The sequence below is a fragment of the Diceros bicornis genome, chromosome 18 (assembly GCF_020826845.1).
Source record: "Diceros bicornis minor isolate mBicDic1 chromosome 18, mDicBic1.mat.cur, whole genome shotgun sequence".
In the NCBI taxonomy this organism is placed as follows: domain Eukaryota; kingdom Metazoa; phylum Chordata; class Mammalia; order Perissodactyla; family Rhinocerotidae; genus Diceros; species Diceros bicornis.
This window is the reverse complement of record NC_080757.1, coordinates 19,728,447-19,738,933: the sequence shown is the minus strand read 5'-3', so window position 1 is coordinate 19,738,933 and position 10,487 is coordinate 19,728,447. Positions and strand designations below refer to the sequence as shown.

At 54.1% G+C, this 10,487-nt stretch overlaps 1 pseudogene; it reads right to left on the bottom strand.

Moving 5' to 3' along the window:
• Positions 1-887: 887 nt before the first annotated feature.
• Positions 888-9,836, bottom strand: LOC131416809 (nitric oxide synthase, inducible-like; annotated as a pseudogene).
• Positions 9,837-10,487: the final 651 nt, after the last annotated feature.

The window sequence follows — 10,487 nt, the reverse complement described above, 5'->3', positions numbered from 1 at the left end:
CGCAGCCCGACCTCACCTGCTTTCTCACCAGGTGCCAATGTTATTGGCCAAACCCTCACGACACAGGCAGCCCCAGAGCAAACACGGTGACTTTCCAGGACAGGGCTGTGGCCCAGACCCTCGCTGGAGAACGGGCCTCGTGGGGGCATGGCACCTCCGTGGCCCCGTGTGAGATGCCTCCTGCGGGGGTCATCTCAACCCTGCAGTTTAGCCTGTGCTCCGGCCCCGCTCCCAGGCTGTCACGTGTGCACACAGCTCTGCATGCTGCCCCCACCTGGGGGCCATCTCAGAGAAGCAGAGTGACCACACCAGAATGTCCCATTGTGGGGGATTTATGTCCAGATGTGGCCTCCACGAATCCCCAGTCCTATATTATTTAGGGCTGCTTTCTCTACCAAACACCCGCATACACAATGTGGTTAAAATAAAATGCGTTTCATAGAAATATCTCCATCAAGGAGTCATACAGGGAACACCCAAGTGCCCGTTGGGAGCAGACTGGGGTTTGTTTTTTTTAAATACAGAGGCTTAAATAACTGTACAAGGGTCAGGAAATGCAGAGCGGTCCGCCAGCGCCTCCTGGTGGTCACTAAAACTGGTGCAATCAGAAGCCAGTTCCATCCTCACCCACTGGCTGCGCATGGCGTTGCAGATTGCATCTCCAAGGGACCAAGGAGGCCCCAACTCTTCATTATTCAGGGGAGGGTGGACTAAAGGGCGACAAGAGGTTCCACTCAGTCCAGGCTGCTACCTGGTAGCAGGTCAAGTAAAGAGTTGGGGGGAAGTAGATGGGGAAATAAGTCATGTGGCTGGGGATATAATTTCCCTCCATCTCTCGAGGCCGTAATCCAGAGTTGGCTCCGTCGTTAAATTCTGTGGCAGCAGCTTTAACATTTCCTGTGGGCTGATGGCACTCTGGGATCGCTGGGCTGCCCTGCGGCCCCATCTTTTTTCAGCCTGTAGGGAACCACAGCACCAAAGATGTCTTCGTGGTAGCGTTTCTGGCTCTTTAAGGGAAAACAGACCAATGTGTCAGCTCTGCAGGTCCAGCCGCCTCTCATTCATCAGGTCCAGGCTGGATGAGGCCCTGGGGTTCCCCGCTTCCCTGTCACACGTACACTCAGGAGCCATTTCCCTTCCCGCTGCTGTGCTTAGATTATGCTTGACCTCGCCTGGGCTCTTTCCCTCCCAACAGCACCTGCTCTGGTCTGAACCATCTGAACATGTCCTCAGGCTTCATGACGGACAGTAAAGCCTGCCTAGTGCTTGTCACACCAGATGCTCCAGGAAATGTGGGCTCTGAGATCAACATGTTTGGGAGATGCTGTGTAATTGCTCCCAGGCTTGAAGCGTCACGATGCACATAGCATGTTAGAGGCTCTGAGAAGTCTTGTAGTAAAGAAAGACGTTTGCCTCTGTTGAGCTGAGGAACCAGACGGGGACGCACACTCAGACCTCTCAATGCCCGTCCAGCTCTGACCTCCGGCCGCCTCTAGGATTCCTTTGGGTCCAGGACTGTTCTGAGCCTGACTCTAGAGTCCTGGCTCCCTGGCCCGTGCCCTTGGCCTCCATCCCTAGCCCACACACCAGGCGCTCTACCTTAAGCTGGAAGAGATAGTCCTCGACCTGCTCCTCACTCAGGCTCAGCTTGGCAGCCACCTGCTGCTTCAGGGTGTGGGCCACGTCCTGGGCCATGCGCACATCCCTACAGACACAGAGGTGGCCGTGCTCCTCATGGAGCAGGCGGAGCACCTCACCGGCAAGCTGCTGCCTCAGGATGTCTTGAACGTAGACCTGAAACCAGAGGAGACGGTGGGTCCAGGCCCTGCTGCTGGGACGAAGCTTGCAGTCAAGCCTGCTGGCCCTGGGGAGGCGGGCAGGGGGCACAATGGGCTGCACCCTTGGGTGTGGAGTGAGCACTGTCCCAGCCAGAACCTCACACAGGACCAAGCTTGGGATGAGAAAGTGCATTGACACCCTGCCCGGCGCAGGCCTGGGCTGAGGCTGGAGAGATGGACATTGGCCACGAATAGCTGACCATTCTGTGGGGCTCCCGGACTTACTCACAGCTCACCATCTTCAAAGAGCCATCACTCCAGCCACTTCCCCTGCCCAGTGAGGCCCAGCTGCCTGCTCCCCACAGAGGGGGGCCTCTCGGTGCAGACAGTCTGTGGAATCCCCACTGTCATTCAGAGCAGGGCAGAGAGCCCTGGGCTCCCCAGTTACATAGGAGTCAGGAGTCCATCGGGGACTCTCTGCTCCTGTTCCACACAAGATGCCCAGTGACCCCAGCAATGGCATGGAGCACTGGGTCAGGGAGGAGCTCTGATGGGGCAAGTTCACAAGGGCTGAGCCAAGAGTCTGTCCCGACTCCCCAGGCTCCTGGGGCAAAGTGCCCCCCGGGGCAGCAGAGCCCGTCATTGGCTGTGTCTGAGCAGCCACTTCCCTCCAGCCTTGCTGTGCTTGAGCGTGAAGTTGGCCTGGACCACCTCTCCCCAAGCAGCCATGTATCCCGGGAGGAGGACCCTCAGGGGGCTGGGCACTGGGGATTGACCCACTGGGTGACCTTGACTTAGTCCTGAACGTCTCGGGGCTTGTCTCTTCTCCTGGAAGAGTGAACGTAATATCTGACTGCCTCCTCTTTAGAGCTGAGGAGATGAAGGCTCAGAGGGTTGAGGGGTCTGCGGGGAGCCAGGGCACCCCTACAGTCCGTGCTTTGAAAGTTCTCGGCATTGCGCGGGCAGCTGCTGCATTTACCTTGGGCTGGCAAGGCACGCAACAATCTGCCATGTGCACCTCATGCAGCACCCCCTTCTGGGCCATCTCCAGTGTCTCCTCCCGACAGAGGTGGTCCTCATCTAGGTGGCGGCACTGGAACACCAGGGTCGTGCAACCACCTTGGAGCCCTGCAAGACCCCTTGAGCTGCAGTTACCAGGGTGGCCACCAGAGGGCGGGCCCCGGCTCAAGGCCTCAGGAGCTGGGCGCCCAACTTGAAAATTCATTTCATCCTCACAAGCATTTGATCTAGGATTGTCCCCACTTTACAGTTGAGGAAACTGAGGCCCAGGGTGTTCAGATCACTTGTCCACACTGGCTGAGGCAAACTTGGGAGAGGGGCCACATGAAACCTCCAGCTGTGCCTTTGTGCTCGGTGTCATGGAGCCGCTGCTGCCACAAACTGTGGAAGGGGGCGATGCCCGTGCCAGGCCCAATGAGAATGCAAGGATGGGAGGGGTTCTCGGGGAGCTGGAAGCTGCTTGTACTGAAGGGGACATAGGAGAGAGGCCCCAGTCCTCAGACACTCTGGCCTGGTGCACAGGCAGGACAGGGGCTGGGGAGCTGGGGGTGTGGTTGGGGGAGGTGGTGTATGGAGGTAGAGAGGACAATGAGCTCAAATTAGATTTCCCCAGTCCTGCAGGCTGCTTCATTGCCCTGTCCAGCCACACGGTCTCCTCGCCCTGGGGCCTTATGAGAAAGGGCTGAGCCTCCTTGTTCTCTGGGCTCCACCAGCACTGCATCTCTATCCCTGCTAGAGACTTGGCCACAATCTGTAGCAGGGGATAGAATGGAGAGGCCCAGTGTGAGCCCAATGCCTTCTTCATGGACCAAGGGGCCCAGAGTGGCACCTAAACCCCAGATCCCTTCCTTTCAACCCAGAACTCCCTTGGGCCAGTGGTGCCACAGAGGACAGAGTGTGGGGGGTGCTTACCTTCGCACAAAGCAGGGCACCGGGTCTTGGGGCTTCAGGCTGCTGAGCCATGTGCTGCAGACGCCGTGGTGCAGGGGACCCTGGCCATCTGCAAGGACAGTACAGACCTGACCAACATCGCCCCCTAACGCCCGTGCAGGGCCGTCCCAGCGCCTCCTCCAACAGCCAGCTCAGGTGCTCTGCCAGCTTTACTGAGGGGCTGATTTTCTCCTGGTTCTGAGATCCACCCTCTATACACCCAGAACTGGCGAAAGCTGGAGCGGACTTAGAGAGTGTGCAAGCCTCTCCCGTTGCCACTGCAGAAACTGAGTCTCAGAGAGGGAAAGTGACTTGTACAAGGTCACTCAGGCAGCAGTAGAGTCAGGTCACAGCTCAGTCTCCCTGACTCCTACTCCAATGCTGCCTCTAAGAGTTTCTCCAGGGATCCGCCCAGCACACCACTCAGCTCCGATGACAGTAGCATAAATGGCCCCTCAGGGTGGCCACAGTCACTGCCCCAGTGCGTCTCCACGAGTATACCCCTTGCTGGTAGGAACCCTGGGTGATGGACAACCTCCTGAGCATTCGGTCCTCTCAGGCGTCTCTCTGTCTCCCCCAGTGGCCCCTCCTGGGCTTGTGGAAACCCCGCCTTTCTCTGGGTTACATTCCCTTCCCAATGGCCCAGCATTCAAAGGGACCTCCCACCAACTTGAGAAGTCCCTTTGGTTTTCCTCTGCATGGAATCTTGCTCTCACATGATGTGCCTGCCTCTCCTCTCCTGGTTTGAGGATGAAGATTTGGCCTGGGCGTATGTTCTCTGGCAGAGCAAATAGAGTCTCTGCCCAGGTTTTAGAAACTTTGTGATTGTGCTGCTCAGAGCACAAAGGTCTCTGAGGTGTGGGCCATTTCCCAGCTTGGCCGACCCAGGCAACACTCAGTTCCGGAAGGCAAGGCTGGGCCATGGCTCATCCAACTCTACTGGTCAAAGCTTTGGACCTTCCAGCCTATGTGAGTCCATCCCCCATCCTCTGCCCTCACAGCCCCTGTGCTCTCCTTCTTAGCACCCACATAAGGACGATCATCAATTTCCCTGCTCTCTCTTCATTGCCCCTTCTGGATGGGAAGCTGCATGAAGTCAAGGGCTTCATGCACTATATTTCCACATCCACCGTGGTGCCAAGCACACAGACAGATGAAATAGATCATCGCTGAGTGAGTCAACAATCCGAGCAGAATCACCGCTGTGTTCAGCTGGACTCTCACGAAGATGAAGACTCACTGGGCTCCCGCTAATGCCTGGGTGCTTTCCGCATTTGCTCTCACTAAATCGTCCCAACAGTAGCCGGACAGAGTGGAGTGGGGTGGTTAAGAACTTGGCTCATCAGTCAGACTCCCTGGGTTAGAATCACAGTCATTACTTGCCATCAGTGTGACTCTAGACAACTGGCTTAACCTCTTTGTGCCTCAGTTTCCTCACCTGTAAAATGCACACAGTACCCATCTCACATGGTTACCAATAATACACTTACAAAGGGGTCAGCTCAGTGACTGCTTCATAGTCATCTCTCCCACACACCTCCTCTTGCTGTTAACGACTCTGGAAGGTGGGTGTTTAACTGGTGAGGAGATTGTCTTCGATTGTTGTCTCAAAGACTAAATGTTTTCCTTCTGTGCCTAATAGAACCTTGAAATCATAATTATAGAGTACACTAAAAAATTTTTGAACGAAGCTCAGAGGTGTTGAACAGCTGCCTGTAAATAGCAGAGTTGGACGGCCCCAGAGCCCCAGCCCCAGCCTTACCTTGGGTGCGGTACATGAGCACGGCCACAGTGAGGTGGACCTCCGTGGGTGTGTGGTCCCGGGAGGAGCTGATGGAGTAGTACCGGGGTTTCAGAATAGGGAGCTGGGAGAGCAGGAAGCCAGCAGACACTCGCAGGGACGGGAACTCCTCTAGCACCTCCAGGAAGGTGGGGCTGTTGGTGAACTTCCGCTTGCTGTGCTCCGAGGGCTGAAAGCCAAGAGCAGTTGAGCCACTCAGGGCGCCTGCCCCACACCAGGAAGAGGCTGTCACAGTGTGGTATTCATTCATTCCTTTATTCATTCCCTCCCTCAACAGACACTTTGAAGTACCGCACGCTGTCCAGGGTGCTGAGATCTGTCCTGGAGGAATTCAGGCCAGCGAATAGCACTTATCTACCTTGTGTGCAGAGAACTTCACTGTCAGCAACTTGTGGGCAGCAGTCAAAACTTTATTATAATCTAACTGGGTACAGGGCTTTGCGTTTATACAGAGCCGGGTTCAAATCTTGACTGGATGCCTTTACTAGCTGTGGATCTTGTCCCAATTACTTAACCTTTGTGAGATGAGGATGATATACCCTACCTCGTGGGGATGCTGTGAGAATTAAATGATAAAAAGTGTACCAGGTTAGTACAGTGCAGCCATAGGATAACCGCGTTGGAGTCGGCTGGAATCTAGATGATTAGTGAGAATGATGATGGTAATAATGACATCCAACACCTTTTGCAAAGACTTGGGCCTAGAAAGTGGCAGGTGAGTTAATGCATTCTCTCATTAATTTATTAATCCAACTACCCGTCTGTCACTATGTCCATTTACCCATTCATCATCACCATCCATCCTCTAACACTTCCTAAATTCCAGGCTTGTTCCAGGTTTGGGGAAAATAAAGACACACAAGACACAGTGGCTCTCCTTTTCTAGATAATTTCTAAGGAAGTGCACTTTGGTTGCATCCTGCAGACGCTCAGAAAAATTCAGTTTGCTCCATACAGCTGTGTCCTGGAGATGGGATGCGAGAGGACGGCTGATGTCCCACCAGCCTTTGACAAGTCTCACTTTGGGAAGCTGGGGTGGATCCTCCTTGGAGTTTCAAGAACAGCTCTGCGCTCTAGCTCCCCTGACTCTGGGACCCTGTCCCTACCTCATCCACCAGCCCCGACCTTCAACCTGGCACAGGGTCTCCAGCCTCTGCCTTTGGCCTCTTCTGTGGCCAGCTGGGCCAGCTTTCAGAGCAGCAGCTGAGTTGGGGGAGTGGTGATGTCCAGGAAGTGGATGAGGGCCTGGCGGAGTGAGCAGGGGGGCAGCTGCTTGTCCTTGCCCCAGTAGCTGCCTGGATAGAGAAGGAAGAAATCAGGATGGAAAATAAAGCCCCACTGTGGCCTCTGGGGCAGACACCCTCCGCCTTCCCACTGCAGGGGAGAGAAGACACTGAAGTTCTCCAGGAACAGCACAAGGGCTCATGTGCTCAACTCTTGTTCAGGAAGGTGGGGCCCAGAGATAAAGCTGCCAGGGAACACTGGCCAACAACCCTCCAAAGGGCGCCCAAGTTGACATGATCCTATAAAAGTAACGGTACACCAGAGTCTAGTCCCTCTCTGGCCCAGAACCGAACTTTAGCAGAATACTTGAACTTTAGCAGGTGAACTGCAGACTCACAGCGACTAAATCCACCAAAGACTGATGTACACCACTGAGGCCAGGTGTTCATTTTGAGAAATGCCCATGACGACAGTCCCCTTGGGTGCCATATCAAGAGGTGCCGGGTGAGCCGCGAATCAGCCCAAAGTGAGGTGACAAGTCTCAAGGAATCCCAAGAGGCCATGTGCAGGGCCATCCCAGCATGGACCCTGGAGCCAGGAGACATGGTTTCCAACTCTGACTCCCCACTTACTTGCTGGCTGACTGAACCCTCTGAGCCCTGGGGTCCAGCTCTGTGAAATGGACGTGATAAGAAGACCTGCCTCTCTGGGTTTGTGTGAGCACTGACTGACATATGTGTGTGTAATGGTACAGTGTCAGGTACAACTTTCTCCGTAAACAGTAGGTAAAAGTGTTAGTATTACATTATTTCATCTAGACCCAAGGCCAGACGAACCACACCTGTGTCCCTACAGTCTGAGGACATTCCTGTCCCCTGAAACATAACTCGAGTTTCAGGCTCTCTCACGTTCTCCTGGACAGTGGGGAACAACAACAGACTTTGCTTCTCTGACCCCCACTTTCCCATTTTGGCCACTCCCTTTAGGGGGACACAGTCTTTGGAGGTGTCATTATCACTGAGGAAGCCAAGGCCAGGGAGCTATTTCTCTGGGCTGGGGGCCCGTGACCGCTGATTTCATGAGTTCACGTCTCCTGGGGCCTGTCACCCCGATGCTGTGCTCACCATGTAGACTCACAGCCTCACCTCAGCACAGGAAGAGGTGCTCTGGACCCTCCCTAGGACAAAATCTTCTCCCCGGTGAGGATGGCCAGGAGGAGCCACACTCTCCTTGTCACCTGTGGCCTGTCCCTGCCCATCGCCCAGGGAAGGGGGGTGTAAATGAGACCCTCGGTGGTGAAGCAGTGTGAAATTAGATGCCATGAAATGCAAAGAGGTTATGAATTCTGGGATCCGAGGAGACTCTCAGGGTGTGCTAGACCCCTTCTCTGACCTTCTGGACAAATGCTCATTAGCCTGCAGGAAATGGACATTCCTCCACTCCTGCATTTTTTGGTGCCAGGAATTGTAAAGGCTGCACATGTGTCTACTTATTTGTTCTTCACAACAATCCTGCAAGCAAGGCTCTATTGTCTCTGTTTTAGAGACAGAGAAAGAAAGCCTTGAGAGGTGAACTCCTATGTCCAAGGTCACACAGCTAGTAAGTGATGACTCAGGGACTGGAACCTTCAAAGCTCACACTTTTCACACAGTTTCCACATTTCTCTATTCTGTCACCAAGCAAGACACACACATCTATTGTGGCGACTAAAGAGACAATACATGTAGATTGCTGGCATGTAGTAATCACCCAACAAATGCTAGCTGCTACTGTTATTATTATTATAATACTTATTATGAATATTCTCGCTTGTCTGCCTTCTGTACTTGGTGGTGAGCTTTCTGAGGGCAGACACTGAGTCTCATTCCTTTTTGTAGCCCAGGGCCTGCCTGGTATATAGATGTGACCACTTAAAATTTTGAAGGAAAAATAAATGAACCAATCAATCAACAAAAAAGTGGCTGGTGGGCAAAAGAATGAATGGGGAAAACTCCCGAGCCACTGGTGCTGGGCAGATAGCCCCAAAGAAGCATCCCTTCTTGGCGGCCTGCCATTCAGTGAGGACTGTTTGCAAAGGTGCTTTAGTGCGGGCTTGGGTGGCCCGCCCCCTCAGCAGGAAGGACAGGGTTAGCTGTCCCCAGCACCGGCTCAGGACCAGCCTGTCAGCTGGGTTGGGGGGTATGTGGGAGGATGCGGGGCCACCTCAGCGGAAGCTCCCGTGCAGAGGGCTCACCGCTCTCGTTGAGGGTCTGCAGGCGCACGGGTTGGTGGGGTGCAGGATCATTCACTCCTGGCTCTAAGGTGCCTTGAACCAGAGCTGGCTGCTGGCTGGGGAAAACCACAAGGTGCTCTCCTGGCAGGTAGCTCAGCCCTCAGCTGGCCTCAATAGAGAGTTCCACCAGGAGGGTGGTGTGGCTGGAAGAGGAAAAAAAGCCTCTGGTGACGCCAGCAGGATTTCCTCCAGAGCTCCCTGATGGGCAGGCAAGTTTCCCCAGGAAATGTGCACTCCTTCCATTTTCCTGCCCGGTTCCATGAGCACAGGTTGCCAGCATCCCCTGAGGCTGGGGTGCTCAAGAGGGCCCCGGGGCTGACCAGGCCTGTGGCTTCTCTGTGGGGAGAAGATGGGCCGCACTCCTCCCTGCGCAGCCCTCTGAGCCCCCGGGGGCTTGCCCACAGACTCTGCCTAAAGAGAGCATCCCACTGGGAGATACGTGGGCGTTGGGACAAACCTTTCCCTGTCCCCAGCACAAATCCAGTTACTAGAACAAAGCCCAGTTTTCCTAATGAATGGGGGAGGGCAGCACAGATAAACAAAACCTGTGGAGACTCCACAGCACTTGCCTCTCCTGGTGGGGAAAAGTCCTTTCCTGCGGAACCTTTCCTGAAAGTTGTGAACAAAGAGCCAAATGGTTTGAATTTCTCTTGCCCTCCCCTTTTGGTGAAAGGGTTAAGGGACAAGGGACAGGAAGTGAAGCAGGTGCCGAGGTCCCAAGCTGGGAAACTGGCCCATGGTTAGTGCAGACCAGACACAAGGATGCTGGTGGCCACAGGGGTTACCAGTCAAGCTGGCCCTACTGATGCATCGTTGCTAATGCCAGCGGACTCCTCTCTCCCCTCCTTTCAAAGACTGAGTTGCTTTGGTCCTTCCTTCATTCAAATAAAGTCTGGGCCTGAGTGAAGGTGAGTTGTGTTAGAGATTAACTAGAGCAGTCTGATGTCCTGGTGTGGGTCCCTTTGTCCTACCTCTAATCCAAGCTTCCTGATTGTCTCAGAAAGCAGTAGACAGAGGGAGCATTTGGCAGACAACAGCTCTGTGTTTGTCTGGTTGTTTGTCATCTAAATTTACCTAGTTACCTCTGTGCCCTGAAACCGGATCTACGTGCTATTCCACTCAAGCAGCTCAATGGCCTCTGCAGGAACAGATGGGTCCAGGTTTTGACACATGAGGAGGAGCTACCTTGGGATATGTTGAGGGGTGGGGCGGTGCTGGCAGGTGTTACAGGCTGGTCTGTGGAGAAGGAGGGAGAAAGTGTCGATGCAAATAATCAATGTAGATAAGAAAGATAGTGTGATATTTACTGAGCCTAATGTGAGGACTAGCCCAGAAGTGTTATCTTCCCCAGGGAAGAAAGCACTGAGGGGAAGTGTGGTTTACAACAGGGTTATATATTGTTTCAGAGCAAAGAACATACATCAAGAACGACAGGAATAAAATTTTTTTCCCAAAGTCACAA